Below are 17,862 nucleotides of genomic sequence, written 5' to 3' on the forward strand. Positions count from 1 at the left end.
TAGGTGGACTAAGACAGTCATAGAATGGATTCCATTAGATAAAAAGAGAACTAAAACAAGACGGATCAATGACATCAGCAAGTATTATGGGCCCAACTGGCAAAAGAAAGCTCAAGACTGTATTGGTTGGAAACATTCGGAAGAGGTCTTCATTCTGCAGTGGATAGACAAAGGCTAGAATGATGATGACATGCAGAGTATCCCAAAGTGGAACAGGATGTGTCTTCAGAAATTCATTTGGGATTCTCCAAACTCTGATTGGCAAAAATTTGCACCACTGTTGCAAAGGCATTATTTCTTTTGATTAATTTCAACCAGTGCTGCAGAGAATTCAGTTGGTATTTATCAGTTTGATAGATATTTTTGCATTCATCAGAAATAATTGCTGATAATTCAAGTTTTTACAGAGTCATAGACTTGCTATATATACAACAGATAAGAGGTCTCAGCAAAATTATGGATACTTAATAGAGCAAAGTAAGAAGATGTCTATAAAGATGAGAATGATGATAGCGATGGTGATGACAATGTTGTTGTTGTAGTAGTAGTAAAACCTGCAAGCTAACAGTTTTGAAAAACTAACTTTTTTTCTAGATGAACAAAAAGGCAGGGGGGAAGAACTAGAAGCATTGGGATCAGAGGCAAATGAATAATGACAACATACAATAGCTGAAAATTAGATACACCAAAACTAGATAAAATGAAGAATATAAAATAATCGTCAACCTTAGGTCATATGTTTACAAATCTGTATGACTGAGCTACGAATTTGGCAAAAGTTAATGTTACACTTCTATTAACATCCATCTAATAAAAAAGTTAATATCACTTGAGAAATCTTCTGGGAAATTGAGTTAAAAGGGGTTATAAACCTTAATCATTCATCCCTACAGAAATTACAAAAGAACATAACAGAGGTTAGCTATTTGATTACTTCATTTCCACAGGGGCAGTGACAATGGTCATATGGGGTGCCCCCAAATCTTCTACTTAATAATGCATAAGGGAAAGTTCTATCCAGCTGTTCAAAAGATACAGTGGGGCTATATAGGCAGAAGGTAAAGCCTTTAGTGCATGAGGGCAAATCAAGAAAAGTTAGGAGAATATGTACTATGGTCTGCTAAGTGGCAGTTTTGAGTTAAAAGTTGGATCCCCAGAGCTGATGTATGAGTACTGAGTAAATTCAGAAGAAGAATAGCACAGGTAGCTTTTGGGCAATATCTAAAAGCTATTGAACTAAACAAAGGAAAACCAGTCTCACGAGAAAGTTGTCAGACCTGACTCGACTCCATAGTTTCCTGTACCTGCTTGCACTCACAGCTTTGCCAAACAGTGATGGGAAGAGGGTGGTGATTTCTTAGGGGCAGGGCTATGGAATGCAAGTGAACCATCTGTTGCCAGAAAGACATTATCTACCAAGGCGAAGCCATGAAGAATGCTTGACAGGAGCAGATAGTTTCCAAAGCAAAAAAACTGAATTCAATTGGTGAACTATGAATTTTGGGTGGCCCAGAGGGGAAAGGGGGAGTTACCTATGTAGGTTTTCATGGGAAAATCCCAGAACTGACTTTGTTTCCACCATGTCTGGATGGAATTTTCAATATGATTGGTCAATCTAAAGAGCCAGGAGTTTCTTTTGTTGAGAGAGCCAAATGGGATGGTTGACAAAAGTACACATTTAGGCAGATGAAAAATAGAATATAAGGAAATAGAAGGGATTTGTGGCCACAGCCTTGGTGGAGCAGTGGGCTAATGCCTCCTTAAGTAACACCAGCTTCCTGCAATTAGTGCAGGTTCGCATCCCACCAGGCTCAAGGTTGACTCAGCCTTCCATCCTTCCGAGGTAGGTAAAATGAGGACCCAGATTGTTGGGGGCAATAAGCTGACTTTGTAATAATGCTGCTTGGGGGGGGGGGCGAAAGCCCTAATAAGCAGGCATATACATAGAATGAAGGCTATTGCTAAGCACATTGATTTGTGCTTTAGATTGTAAGCCGCCCTGAGTCTTCAAAGAAGGGCGGGATATAAATGGGATTTTTTAAAAAGCCCAAAACATATCTTAGAACACATAAAATCATTTGGATAACATTTTGGCCTTAAAAACTAGTAAAGCAGTATAAAGAGGTTCCCTGAAGATGGGTTCCAGTATGCGTCCAAAAGCTTAAATGACAAGACCTCTGGTCCTGGTGACCAACCCAGATTGGATCCTGTAGTAAAGCAGTAGGTACAAACTGTACTCATTTAATTTTAAAAAATGGAATTACAGGCTTGGCACTATTAGAGGCAATTGAATGAAGTAAGTTCTATGGAATAGAAGCTCTATGACACTGAAAAATAACACCTTTGTCTTTGAATGGCACTCTCTACAGTAATAATACATTCACACAAACAAGTCATTTTAGAGAAAGCTTCTTTGTAGAATTGCTAAAGTTAAGGGTAAAAAACCTTTCTGAACTACATATAACCTAATAAGATCTTCAAGATATTTTGGATAAGACTAGGGAATATATTCACCTTCATAAAATAGCAATGGAACTGTACCTGCTGCTACTTTTACAGGGAGGAAGTAAAAAAGGAACAGTTCTCAGTCATTGACGAAGAAAATTTCGAAGCACAAATTGAACAGGATTGAAGCAAAAATCAAATCTGATTATGAACATTCTTTGAAGCCACAATGGAATTAGTTCAGCCACCAGTCTGTCTACATATCACTGAACTAGAATCTTTATAAAGTCTAAATGCAGCCAATTTTGATCACCATATCACAAAAAAGATGTTGATTTGGTCAACATTCTGGTGGTTCTCAAAAAAGATGCTAAAATCCAAAGTGATGCTAACTTACCTGTATGGAGCCATCTCTACAGTTGCTGACACAACAGAATGATCAAGAGAAAAATACAGTAAATTAATTAACACCAGACCTCTGGTATCTGTTCATTTCTGTAAACAAACATTTTAATATACAATCATTAATTAAACCTGCCACACTGTCCTCTTCTTCCCATTGATCTTTCTCCTGCTGTGTCTCATCATTCTTTGCTTGGTGAAACAGAAAGATAGACTGGTTTGACAGGCTCTGAAAAAAACATGGAGATGACAAGAGACACTCTTGTCTTAATCTGCCAATGCTTCTCTGTGACAGGCTCTCTCTTATAATATTTTTTTCTTTCAAAGGTGGGGGGGTGATGAATTCTGTCTTTTCACCATATGTTTTTGGTCCCTGTGAAAGAATCACAGAAGTGAATCAATTGGTCATAAAATGGGCTCAATCTATGTGTAATTATTGATCTGAATCTGTGGTTAACCACTGCACAATCAAGCCTTGACAATGCTAATTTTCACCCTTTGGACATAACCACTGAGTGAAATAAACTTAAGCAGTGCTTTTTTTTGTCATAGAACGCAACTTAAGAGAGTTCCAGCACTTTTTTTCAATGGATTTTCCAAGTTTTAAAAGTAACATTTGAAAATTTGATGTTTGGTCCACATGGACTTGAATCACCCTGTCAAGCGTAGCAGGTCAGTGGCAAAATCATTATAATGGTGCATGAGGGCTGCTTGTGTGTCGAGTCCAAAGCATACGTACTTCATCCATGCTGATTGTGATGGTGCTGCTCAGCTTGTGGCACTGCTTGGCTTGTGATTGGTCGTATGGTTGTGTGCTGTGTGCTTACTGCGGGCGGTGACCATTATGTTTCATTACACAACTGATGTGTGTGGGTCTCTGTACAGTGGTTGACTATGTGTGAAAGGTAAATAATTTCTTTATTTTTAAAAATCATTGGTGAATTGAAAATCTTTTTCTTTTATTTTTAGTGTAAAATTTACTATGAACATTTGCCTTAAATACAAAAGATTAAAAGATTAAATTTATGATTAATAACTGAATATATATTTTTTTAAATAAAAGATTAACAAGATGTGAGTTCCGGCACCTTTTTTTCTTACAAAAAAGCACTGAACATCATCATTAGCTACTGTATATTTATTTTAAAAAGTAGAATTTTCTCCTTATTCCTATCCAAGGATAGAAGAACATCTATCAATCTTTGCCACTTGTTCCCTAGGACATAGAGTCATCTGTTGAGTTGGAATCAATGTTTGTTTTAGGAATGCTGTGTGGTTCAGGTATGTTCTTTCCCCATTGGTCTGAAACACAGCTTTCCATAACGTTAGCAGCTTCAGTTTTCTTCATTGTGTTTTCCAGAAAACAATGCCAAATGTGGCATTGGGATTTTGTTGCTTATTTGGTACTTTCCCTATGTTAGTTAAACTCAATTCCTTTCCCCTCCCCAAAGGAAGAAATGTGTTAACTCAGCAGTTATTCAGTTTTAATTCTCCTTTTCAGCAGAGTCTAGCTAGTTGCACAGTCATGTCAGAGTCTGTCTTTCACCTCTCTGGGACTGTTTCTGCTCTGTAATCTTCCCCTATAGCCAGCCCATCACAGTCCTTCTACAGTATCAGATATTCCCTTCTGGCTGGTGACATGCTGAACGAGAAGGGCAGCAACACCAGAGGAGAGAATCAGTTGCCTTCCTGTAGCAAATGGTATATTCATAAAGGAAGACAATATCATTTGGTAATAGCTCAGAACTGGCAGAACAGACAGCGGAGTAGAAGGGGGATTGACAAAGAGTCACAGATGTTATGCTGCCATTGTTGTTGTACTGAGTCAAAGATAGGTGGATAACCCTTGAAATCAGAGCTAGGGGAAAAAAACACAACTCAAATAATCTTGTTTCCACTTGATTTCTAGTTTAGTCTGTTCATACTCTCCTTGAAGTTTTTCATGAACTTTATTAAAGAATTTCTTCAGTAAAACTGAGCATTAAAAGAATGGTTTAAATGTTGAAGATGCTAAGTCAATGACCTGGAACTGGAGCCAATTCTAAATACTCCTTCGAACCATCACATTATAAGTGGAAGATTTTTTTTCCCGTTCTTCGAGACTACTTCACTTTTTTGACAGGTGCAGCATACTTCTGGCTTATAATTTGCAATAGCACCTAGACTTATATACTACCCCTTAGTGCTTTACAGCACTCTCTGGGCAGTTTACACTATCAGCAGATTGCTCCCAACTATCTGGGTCCTCATTTTACTAACCCAGGAAGGATGGAAGGCTGAGTCAACCTTGAACTTTGTCAGGATCAAATTCCAGGCTATGGGCAGAGTTTGCCTGCAATACTGCATTTTAACCACTGCATCATCAGGGCTCTTACTTTAGTGGTTGTCCACTAGGACTCCTAGTTCACAGTTACTGCTGTTAAGCCATTCTGTCCCTGTGCATTTGGTTTTTCTTGCCTAAGTATAAAAGCTTATTTTTCTAATCACTGAATTGCATTTTGTTGGATAGGGGCCAGTGTTAATGTCTGTCAAGGTCTGTCTGAAAATCTGATGAATTCTTCTTATATTCCCTCATCTAAAACATTTATGAAGATGTTGAAGAGTACTGCACCTATAACAAAAACTTGGATATAAGCCTCCATGTAGATGTCATTCTGTTGAGGACTACATGCTGGGTGTGGTTTGTCAACCAGTTATAAATCCATCTGATGATGATTCTGTCTATTCCACATTTTTTTTAATCTTACCAAAACGTAATGTACACTATCCCTGAAGGGCCCCCAAGAGTCCCTCTGTCCCTTTCTCCGAGGCAATTTGGTGTCTCCCTACTCTCAGTCACTGATCTAACATCTCAGGGTTTCTCACTCTGTCCCTTGTCTTGACCATCAGCCTGTCCTGGTCACTTGCTTAGGCACCTCCATTCACTCAGCTCAATTCCTCTCTACAGTCCTCCAGTGGATCAGCTTGCATCCACTTCTTTCTGGTGTGTATGACAATTCCCTCTGGTCACTGGCTCACCTGCTTGCCTGGATAAGCTCATCTCTGCTGCTCTCTGGTGTGTTTGGCCCTCTCCTCTGGTCCACTGAGCTCTCTACTGCAGCCTTCTAGTGTCTCTGGTGCCCCCTCTGGTCACTGACTCACTGGCTTATTCACTTGTCTCGATAAGCCCCATTTTCTCTCTCTCTGGATCAGCTTCATTCTCACTCTCTCTAGATGAACTTCTCTCTCTCTCTCTCTCTCTCTCTCTCTCTCTCTCTCTCTCTCTCTCTCTCTCTCTCTCTCTCTCTCTCTCCCTCTCCCTCTCCCTCTCCCTCTCCCTCTCCCTCTCCCTCTCCCTCTCTCTTTCTCGTAGTGGGCTTCAGTAGGCAAGGAGCAGACCGGCATAGTTACAACATCATTTATTGACACAAACTAGAACTGGAGAACTGCAGGCAATTGCCTGTAATTTATACTCTGAGCCCACAGGGCCTTAACCAATCACAATACTAGAAAAACTCGCCCCAAATATGAATGTTTAAAGTTTCCCTCCAAAACAATTGGAGTTAACAGTCAGGGTCAAATAAAGGTTAGTTTCATTTTAGCTTCACAAGCAGTTGAAGTTAAGTTAGTTTCACTTTAGCAGGGATTAACACAACTTTATATATATTCAATACATAACAACCCTTTCCCCAAGGATATCATCCTCAGTCTGTTAAATATTCATAGTCTTTGAGATAGGCCAGGGGCCCATGGATCCTCGTGGACCACTGCAATGTTATTGGAGAGTCCTGTTCAAGTGGAGTATTATCCATCTCCAGTTGAACAGAGTTGTGATGGTCATTTAGGTTGCCATTGAGTGGTGGCAGCTCTATGCCCCTTCATACCTCGGTTTCCTCAGAGATGGCCACAAGTGATGTAGGCAAACTCATAGGAAAAGAGTTCTCTTGTGTGTCTGATAAAACCTCGGGACCCTCACCTGGGACTGGCCCAGCCTGCCAACACTGTAACTGATCAATTTGGCATCTGACCATACGATCATTTTCCAGAATAACCTCATATGACAAGAGCCCTATTATCTTAGTTACCCTAACTGCCACCCAAGGTGCCTCACTTCCATAGTTACTGGCCCAGACCAATTCACCAAGATGTAGGTTCCTGGGGGGCTTTGGTTGAGCCATCTCTGCTGCTACTCTGTCTGGGTGAAGTCGGTTGAGCTTCGTGATGAGCCGGCAGCCCCACCTCAGTTCCGCTGGGCTGTGACCTGTTGCTGTACTGGGAGTTGTGTGTTGACACAGGAGGAAGTTCACCAGGCTGTGATTCTAGTCCCCAGTCATCATCTGCTTGAGCGCCTCCTTTGTGGTCCTGACCATTTGTTCAGCCTGACCATTGGTCATGGGGTGGAATGGAGCGGATGTTACATGCCAAATCATATTGGCATTGAGGAAAGATTGAAACACTTCTGCCATGAATTGTGCCCCGTTGTTGGACATGATTACATCTGGCAGACCATGTGTGGTGAACAGCCGGCACAACTCTTGGATGAACCTGGTTGTTGTCATCAATGAGATCGGTGCCACTTCCAACCACTTGGAATAAATGTCTACTACAATTAGGAACACCTGCCCTTGGAAGTGGCCCACAAAGTCAATGTGCACACGAGACCATGGGCTGTGTGTGGTCTCCCAGCAGTGCACTGGTGCTTGTGGCATCTCTGGTCTGGGTTCTTGGCAGGCCTGGCAACTCCTTACTTGATTCTCAATGTCCTTGTCCAGGCCTGGCCAGCACAAGTAACTCCTGGTTAGAACCTTCATTCGAACAATTCCTGGGTGCCCCTCGAGTAAGGAATCCAGCACCCTGGAGCAAAGACTGGGTGGAATGATGAACCTGCTGACCCACAGGACACATCCCTTGTGGGCTGACAGTTCATTTTTCTGAGAAGCATAGTGATGGAACTCAGGGCCTGGCCAGATCTCTGGCCATCCCCTTATCACCCTGTTGAGAATGTGGCTAAGCATTCTGTCTGTGGTGGTTTCAGCTGCAATGTCCCCTGTATGTAGGGGTGCTTCAGGCAGGTCCTGGATCATCAGGATACGACAAGCTGGGGCTGGGTCCGGATCAGTCTGCAGTAGAGGCAGTCGGCTGAGACCATCGGTGTGGCCCATTTCCTTACCCAGCTTGTGGACTAGCCAGTACGAGTATGCAGCTATGAAAATGGACCATCATAGCATTAGCAGCGACAGGATCTGCAGTGTCTGTTTGTCTGCTGTGAAGAAACCAAGCAGAGGTTTGTGGTCTGTAAAGATGGGGAAGGTTCGTCCATATAAGAAGTCGTGGAACTTCATAATGCCAGCCACTTTGGCAAGGGGCTTCCTTGTCTATCTGGGCATAGTTTCTTTCAACCGATGATAACGTTCCAGAATAGTATGCATCTGGCATCCTGTATGCATCTTCCATCTGGCATCCTGTGGCTTAGTACTGCCCCAATGCCGTGTGGCAAAGCATCACAGGCTAGTATTACTGGTAGAGTTTTGTTGAAATGAGCTAGGACATAGTCCGAGGATAACAATGATTTTACTGTCTTGAACACTTTGTCTTGGGTGCTCGACTAGACTCAGGGCATTTTTTTTTTGTCCAGTAGGCAGTGTAGCGGTTCTGCAAGGGCAGCCTTATGTGTTAAGAAGGAGTGGTAAAAATTGAGCAAGGCCAGGAATGCTTGTAGCTCCCCCTTGGATTTTGGCATGGGGGCTTGCTAAATTGCCTTTAGCTTTGCATCAGATTGTGAATTCCAGCAGCATCGATGCAGAAACCCAGGAATTCTGTCGATTCCATGCCAATCTAGCACTTTTCCTTCTTGAGTTTTAGGCCTGCCTCACAGAAATGTTGGAGTACCACACAGAGACATTCTGCCAGGACTGCTGCTGATTCCCCCATGATCAGGACATCATCAAAATATGGGCAGACACTGGGAATGTTCTTCAGTGTTCATTCCATAATACTTTGGAACAACCCTGGTGCTACGCTTACCCCAAACTGCAAGCAGCACACTCAGAATGCACCTCTGTGTGTGACAATTGTTTGTGCTTCTGCGGTAGTATCGTCTACCAGTAGCTGCTGGTAGGCTTGGGCAAGGTCTAACTTAGCAAAGATTCGGCCTCCCTGGAGCAAAGTAAGGATGTGGTTCACTACTGGTACAGGGTAAGCATGCTGCTGTAGTGCCTTGCGCAGATGCGAATGTCCCCGTTAAGCTTAACTGGGGTCACTATTGGAGTCTCCCACTGGCTACAGTCCACTGGTTGAAGCACTCCCTGCTGTACCAGCTTGTCTAGTTCTGCATCAATTTTAGGCTTCAATGCAAAGGGAACCCTGCACGGTTTTAATCAGATTGGAGTTACTGCTGGATCGAGGTTCAGTGAAATGGGTGCCCCTTTGTATTGTCCCAACTCTGTGCTGAATACATCAGCATATAGTTGGCATACTGCTTCTAGATCAGCTATTTGTGCTTGATGGATGGCTGTCACCCTGATGCCCAGGTCCTTGAACCAGTCCAGTCCTATGAGGCTGGTGTGCGGTTCCTCTACAACCACTATGCTGATGGGACCCTCAAATTCTCTGAATTGTACTTGAATGGTAGCTTCCCCCTGTACGGGAACATGGCAATTCTGAAAGTCCGTTAGCACTAAGCTCGATGATTTGAGTGGGACCCGCCATTGACTATGCTTGCAAATGTGGTCGAAAGTCCTGGAGGAGATAATGGACAGGGCCAATCCAGTATCTAGCTCCATGCAGCATGGGACTCCTTGCAGTCTTAGTTGGAGTCTTATCTTTTCTTTGATGGAACGTTGGGCCCCTGTGCATTGGATGTTATGCCTTCCTGAGCAGTATTGAACTCTGTTCTGTCCTGGGGGCCATTTCCCCTTGTGCTGCTGTGTTGCAGGTTTCATTTCCCACTGACGACCTCTGCAAACTCTGGCAGAGTTTGCTTTCCAAAGGCACGGCATACTGCTGTACAGAATCTGCACTCTGCTCTTTCATGCTGTCCCCTGTAGCTTGCGGAGCTTTGTGGGGAAGTTGCTTGCTCTGTGGAACACAGCCATCTGGGTGGCTCTCTCCACAAATGATCAATTTCTTCACTCTCACTGGCCTCTCCCGAGCCTTCTGCGGTCTCTTGGTGGATCACTGTGGGGCTGGTGTGTTTTAGGTGGCCAGAGAGTCTTCATTGCCCCTCTGGCAGCCTCTTCCACCATGACTTCCTTCAATGCAACTTGGAAAGTCAGTTTCTCCATGGCAAATAGGTGCTGCTGTAATTCTCTATTATGCAGGCTGCAAACGAGCCTGTCTCTGAAACAGTCTTCCAGGTCAGGGAACTCACATTGGCACGAAGCTTGGCGAAGGGCTGCCACAAACTCTGCTGCAGATTCCCTGGATCTCTGCTCACATTGCTCGAATGCATGGTGCAAGGCAATTATAGAGAGTTTCAGCTCAAAATGTTCCCTTAATTTTTTCTTGAGGTCTGCGTAGACCACAGTCTCTATACTTGCCGGTGCTATCAGGTTTTCAGCAATATCAAATGTGGCTTGTCCACAGATACCTAGTAAGTGTGCCAACTTCAGGACATCATCTGTAATCTTATTAGCCCAGAGATAGTTGTCTACTCGGGAGACATATGAGCTCCACTGTTCTGGATGAGTAATATCAAATTTGTTGAGCCTTCCCAATTTAGCCATTTTGGGGAGGCCCATGTGGTGCTGGTTAATGCCTGTATTGCTGCGGTTGGAGCTGTGCTGCACTTTGGGATCCTGTGGACAGATCCCTCAGGTATATCTGTGCCTCCAGTGTGTCTTACTGGCAGGCAGGGTGGTGAGCGTGGTCCCACCAGGGCTCTTTACCTGGTCTGACACCCAGTGATTTCAGCATGCTTCCAGTGTGGCTTACTGGTAGGTGGGGGGTGGGTGAGAACTAGGCCTGCCGGGGCTCTTTACCCAGCCTATCACCCAGTGATTTCAGTCAGATTTGGCTCAGTGTTTCCAAGATAATTTCTGCCAGCTTCTTCAGAACCCTAGGATGTAATCCACGTGGTCCTGGTGATCTGAACTTGTCTAGAGTGGATAGGTATTGTCTTACCATTTTCTTGCCTATTTTGATTTGTACAGCTGTTTGTGATCCTGTAATATTTGTGCCTTTTAGCACTGTCATTTGTCCATACATAAATGAATAAAAATCAGCTGATTAGATGTATTTTTTTCACCACATCCTTGGTTCATGCACAGAATGACAACAAATTTCTTCCAGTAACTAACCTGCTCTAGACACATGGCAGCTGCTATTCCTTTCAGTAGTGAATGTGTTTGTAAGGACCTGCTCCAGCTGGTCCCTCAGGAAAGTAAAACTCTTGACAACATTGAGGTTAATCAAAAGAACTTTTACTGAGAGAAAGTGGATGCAGAAAAGTCAGGAGGAATCTGAAGGTCCCACATGAAGCACAAAGCAATTCTTTCATTTCCCCAACCCCCCCCCCACCAGTCCACCAACAGCCAATGTGATGCCACAAGGTTGTTTTGAGAATGTTTAGGTGCTGGGTAGATAACAGGTCACCCTCAGGGCATGATGGCCTTGGAACCAGGCTTGAATCAGCAGGGAGATTGCTTCATCTCCCAAGACAATCCCCCTCCCTAATTCCCAAGCAGTTACAGCAAAAGCGCAAGCATGCAAAGAATGCCAACAATCTTCCTCTCCCACCCCCCAACTGAATGGCAGAACACCAGCATGGTGGTGGTTCCTCTTCAAAGAGAACCTAAGCAAAGAATCTAAACAAGGGATTATTTACTGCAGCAAAACTATCCCTACCCAAATCTTTGTTGCTTTGATTATTATAGCATCAGAGAACAATGAAGTAGTTCCACCAAGAAACACACAATACATACATTATAGGATTGAGCAGAAATCTAGAGAAAACATTCAGATATGTGAAAAATCCAAAATTATTTATCTCAATAAAAATTTTCAGAACAAGACCATGTTCAATGGCCCACGAGACCTTTAGAGAATAATTATTATTTTTTTCTTCCTGTCATTCTCCAACAGTGTTTATATTCAAGGGTATTTAAGGAAATTTACATGGCAAAATCAGACATAAATCCTGAATCTATTGCAACTAATAATGTCTTTGTCCTATCAGGCAGTCACTTAAGTAACTTGTCCAATAGCTATACAGAAAAGATGTTGAGATTACAGAGAAGCAATAGAGATGATTAAAGGACAATAGGCTAAAATATACGATTAATGGTTTCAGGAACTGGTTATGTCTAGTCCAGGGGTAGGCAACCTTGGCTCTTTTATGACTCGTGGACTTTAACTCCCAGAATTCCTGAGCCAGCCATGCTGGCTCAGGAATTCTGGGAGTTGAAGTCCACGAGTCATAAAAGAGCCAAGGTTGCCTACCCCAATCTAGTTTAATAAAGAGAAGGACCAGGGGTGACATGAAAGTAGTCTTCAAGTATATGAAGGGCTGTCATAGAGAAGAGGGGGTCAACCTATTCTCCAAAGCACCTGAGGGCAATACAAGAAGGAACAGATGGAAACTAATCAAGGATAGATCCAGCATAGAAATAAGGAGAAATTTCCTGACAGGAAGAACAATTAATCAGTGGAACAGCTTGCCTCCAGAAGTGATGGGTTCACCATCACTGGAGGTTTTTAAGAGATTGGACAGCCATTTGACTGAAATGATACTAGCAAACTTCCAACTCTGTTATTTTGTATTCTGATCATTAGAAGACCTTGAATGTAAGAGTTCAATTAAGAGGATGCAATAGGAGAAAATATAAAATGCTGTTTTATCTTTGTCATATTATAGTCAGTCTGGCAATGAACTCTTGTAAGATTTCAATTAGATTTGAAACAAGTTATCTACCACCTAGATGTTTCCCAACTTTCTTTATTGTCCTCAGCTTGGATGTCTATCAAAGCAATTCTGCACAGTAGAAGAGGATACTTAGGAACAATTGTGTCAATGCTATAAATCTCAAATGGAAGCAATCTGACCATTACAAAGGAAAAGACTGAAAATCCCCCAGAGTAAGACTATTATCTTTTGCCCCAAAGAAACAAAAACCTATCTAATTGTTTACATTAAGTGGAATGTATCAATCATGATCATCAGAGTTGCCACGAAATCCTAAATTGGCAGTCCTGGTGTGAGGAGAGTTTTCATGAGTGTCCTCATAAAAAGTCCAAGCCTCCTACATCAGTTTAGGTGGCTCTGCTCTTCAAAAAACTACAACCTTCTTTCTAAAGCAGTCTCCATTTAGTTTATTCCCAGCTTGGTCTGAACCCTGATGAAGAATTGTCTTTCAACAGAAGGTATAAAAACCCACCACTCCAAGCTCCATTTTGTCAACCACCCCAGAAACACATATCACTGAAGTTTCTGGCAACTCAATAAACTGGATGTTCTTTCCTAAAGCAGTGTCCATTTTCTTATTCCCAGCTTGGACTGCATCTGAAGAATTTTCTTTCAACAGATGGAAACTAATCAAAGAGAGAAGCAACTTAGAATTAAAAAGAAATTTCCTGACAGAACAGTCAGTGGAACAACATGCCTCCAGAAGTTGTGAATGCTCCAACACTGGAAGTTTTAAAGAAGAAATTGGACAACCATTTGTCTGAAATGGTATAGGGTTTCCTGCCTGAGCAGGGGGTTGGATTAGAAGACCTCCAAGGTCCCTTCCAACTCTGTTATTCTATTCTGTTCTGTTCTGTTCTGTTCTGTTCTGCTCTGTTCTGTTCTGTTCTACTGAGAGGCAGGATGGGTGGTAGCATTCCCCTAGACAGAAATGATATGCAATTTGGTCAAAGAGTAGGCAGCTAAAAAGATCTTTGCACATATCCATGTGGTGTTGCTGTTATAATATTGTACAGGATGGGCTGCCATTTTTTTTAAATCAATCAATTAATTAAGTTATATTCCCAATCTTTATTTGATGCTCAATGAAAGTATTTTAGATTCACCACTAAGCCCGCATCACAAGGTGGAATTTTAAATCAAGGGGCAACATGATAAACCTCACTGTATCACCAGATCCTTGAAACTGGCATTATTTCTTGTTAGCTAACAATCTGATCCTGAACAAATTAGACATACCTAAACACAATCAGCCCAATCTGAAATCATTCAGGCCTGTTCAGGATTAGGCTGTCCATCTGTAGTTTTATTATCCATTTTTCTTTTAATGGTTTACACACATGAGAAGCTCTCATTGAGAGCAACAGAATGAGAGAAGAGGGAGAGAGAGAACTCATAGCAGGCATAAAATGATGGTGTCTGATTAGCTGAAGTTATAAAAATGATTGATGCCTGCAAACATTATTTCTACTTGCCTTGTTTGCCTCTGAGGTTTACATCACTTCATAGAGCTACTGGATATATTTAGGAAAGTGAAAAATGGAAGGAGCATTCAAAGACTTACAAATATTTACAGTTTTTAAAAATACCAAGAGTTAACCATAGGTATCTTCTTTAAATCAAGAACAGCAACAACTGAAATTACAAAAGATAGATTTAGGATTAATATTAGGAGGAAATAATTTCTATGCTTAATTAGAATTATGTGTCAGATTTGATACAAGGCAGAATGGAATAGTTTGTGACAGATTTTCTTGACCCAGGAAAAAGAAAAAAAAATGTAGCTCTTGTTCCAATACTGGGCCACAGGAGGTTGAGCTATTTTCCTGAGTCCCTCTTGTAGTGTACAGGACAACAATGTACAGGTCAGATGGAAGAACTTTCACTCTTCATGTAAATACAGTTTGGTAGGATGGAGTTTTGATTCAGTGAACCACAGGTTTATCCTCACAGAGTGATCTTTGTGATAAAGCCATCTAGTTGCAGCAATAGCAGTGGTGGGATTCAGCCAGTTCGCACCACGTGGCAGAACCATAGCTAATTTTTTGTTGCCCAGGCCCAGAATGGACTTCCGGAAGTGACATCCACACAGAGAACCAGTTGTTCACATAATTGAATCCCACCACTGAGCAATAGGATGGATTAGAGATCTCGATGGGTGAAAAAGTTTACATTTACCTTCTGCTCTAACTCATGCCCCTTTAGGGTCTTTCATTATTGCCAAATTTACATGTTATCCAAGCAGAAAACTATCCCAACATAAAATAGTGTGGAGACCAAAACAGGATGCAGTGTTCTTGGTGTCATCTGACTAAGGCTTTATAGAGTGTTATTACTATCTCATGTGATCTTGATTGAACTCTTCTGTTAATGCAACTTAGGATTGTATTCTCTACATTACATTTCATTTTGTTAGATAGGGCCCAGTGTTCAAGTCTGTCAAGATCTATCTGGATCTTGAGCCTATCATCTAGGGTGTTGGCTATTCTTGCCAGCTTAGTATCATCTGCAAATTTGATTCCCTCATCTAAATCATTTTTGAAGTTATTGAAGAGTACAGGGCCTAAGATAGAACCTTGTGTTACCTCACTGCTAACTTCCCTCCATGTAGATGTAATACCATTAAGGACTACTCACTGAGTACAGTTTATCAGTTACAAATCCATCTGATGGGAATGCTATCTATACCACTTTCTTCTAATTTACTAAGAAGTAGGTTATGGTCTACTTTGCTGAAGTCTGTGTATATTATGTCCATAGCATTTCACTGGTCTACTAATTTAGTCACTTTGTCAAAGAATGAAATAAGATTGGTTTGGTATGATCTGTTTTTAAAAAAACAGTGCTGACTTTTAGTTATTACTTTACTTGTTTCTAGATGTTCACAGATCTGTTTTTTATTTATTATTATCTTTTCCAGTATCTTCCCAAGTATTGATGTTAGGCTGATTGGTCTGTAGTTTCCCAGGTCTGTATTTTTCCCCTTTTTTGAAGATGGGAATCACATCAGCTTTTTTACAATCCTCTGGTAGTTCCCCAGTGCTCCAGGATTTTTGAAAGATATAGTATAGTGGTTCTGAGATGACATCTGCCAGGTCCTTTAGATCTCTGAGGTGTAATCCATCAGGTCCCTGTGATTTGTATTCATCAAGATCAAACAGGTGTTGTCTTACCATTTTTTTTTGCTTATTTTAACTTTTATTTCTAACCTGCCTTTTACAATTATGTTTTTGGTAGTTTGGGCTATAGTTTCTTTTTGCATGAAGACTGATGCAAAGAATGAATTAAACAGCTCTGCTTTCTCTCTGTTACCTGTTACTTCCTTGCCATCTTCTTTCTTTAGTGGACCAACTGTTTTCTTGATTTTTTTCTTGTAATTTATATGTTGAAAGAAACTTTTTTAAATTATCTTTGGCTTTTGTTGCATGCCTTTGTTCATTCTGAGCCTTTGCTTTCCTGACTTAATCTTTGCAGATCCTGGCTATCTGCTGATATTCTGTCTTAGTGATATGTCCCTTTTTCCATTTTTTGCAATTGTCCTTCTTGTCCAGGTCATGTAGGGCTTTAAAGGTGACAACCAGCACTTTGAATTGCACCCAAAACATGCTGGTAACCAATGCAGCTCATGCAGAAGTGGTATTATGTGTGCTGTATATCTGGCACTTTTTACTACTTGAGCAGTCATGTCCTGCACCAGTTGAAGAGCATTTCTGAATGCTCTTCAGTGCCAGACCCATGCATGTTGCAGTACAGGTACTCTTCGACTTACAAACATTCATTTAGTGATTATTCAAAGTTACAGCAGCACTGAAAAAAGTGACTTATGACCGTTTTTCACACTTAGGACCGTTGCAGCATCCCCTTGGTCATGTGATCAAAGTTCAGACTCTTGAAAATTGGCATGTATTTATAATGGTTGCAGTGTCCCCTGGTCATGTGATCACTTTTTGTGACCTTCTGACAAGCAAAGTCAATGGGGAAGCCAGATTCACTTAACAATTGTGTTACTAACTTAACAACTGCAATGATTTACTTAACATTTGTGTCAATGCTGCTAACATTGGACGTTCTTCCTTTGACAACATATGGAGATGCAGCCCTTTTCTTTCTTATCCTCTACTCTTAGAATTAGAGTTAGAATTAGATGATACTGGGGGTGGGGAGGAGGAGGAATGTGATGGGAGTTAGTTAGACATAACAATATTGTAATGGTGTATGAACCCAGAGTTTTGAAATAAGAGATGATAAGAAATAGCAGGTTGGAGAACTGGAGGGAAAGTCTGCATTTCAAACTAATTGGAGAATGTAATTTATGACTGCTAATTAGAGGAGGGAATTGTGCTTCATACTATGTGCTAAGGGGAGGGGAATTCAGATTTTGGCTTCACCTATGTTCGTGCCGATGCTATGTTACTCAAATAAAGATTCTTTAAGGAAAACAATGCCTCAAAGTTCTTTGAAGAGTTTCATCTATCAGAACCATGAGCTTCAGCCAAAATCTCCAACTTTCCTAACTAGCCCCTGTTGCTGTCCCTAAAATTGAGGGATAAACTGACAGAGATTCGGGGAAGATTTCATCATGATGAAATAGAAAATGCCTGAAGCCAGCACAACGGCAGCAGCTGCTACGCTGGGGGGGGGGAGTGACAGCCAGGGAGCCGGTGGAGAAGGAGTTTTTTCAATCCTCCCAGCTGGAGACAAAACCCAAGCTGCTAGGACAACTGATCTGGTTGTTGGAATGGGCCCAGCCCAATGGAGACTCCAGATTCCTCAAGACGGCCTTGCCACCCTCAAGTGCTTCAAAGGCAGACGAGGTTGAGCTACCACAAAGGGATTCCCACATATTGCATTCCCCAGACCAGAAGAGGGCTACCAGATCATCTGCCAATGAGGACTCAGGTGAGTGGAAGTACAGTACCTGTCTGCAGCTCACAGTCAGTCAGTGGAAAAGTTTGAGGGTCAAAAAATAAGAAGTAGAGAGCAACCTTCCCATTTCCCATATGCCAGCGATCAGGATGATCTATGAGGCAGCCATCAACTTCTGCCGAGAGGAACACCCAGCCCCTCCTTCGCAGATCAGGCAGCCTTCCTGTCCCTGAAGCCCCCTACCAGGGCCTCCAGCTCCAAAGAGAGAG

Source organism: Vipera berus, assembly GCF_964194415.1.
Source record: "Vipera berus genome assembly, chromosome: 5".
NCBI classification, from domain to species: Eukaryota; Metazoa; Chordata; class Lepidosauria; order Squamata; family Viperidae; genus Vipera; species Vipera berus.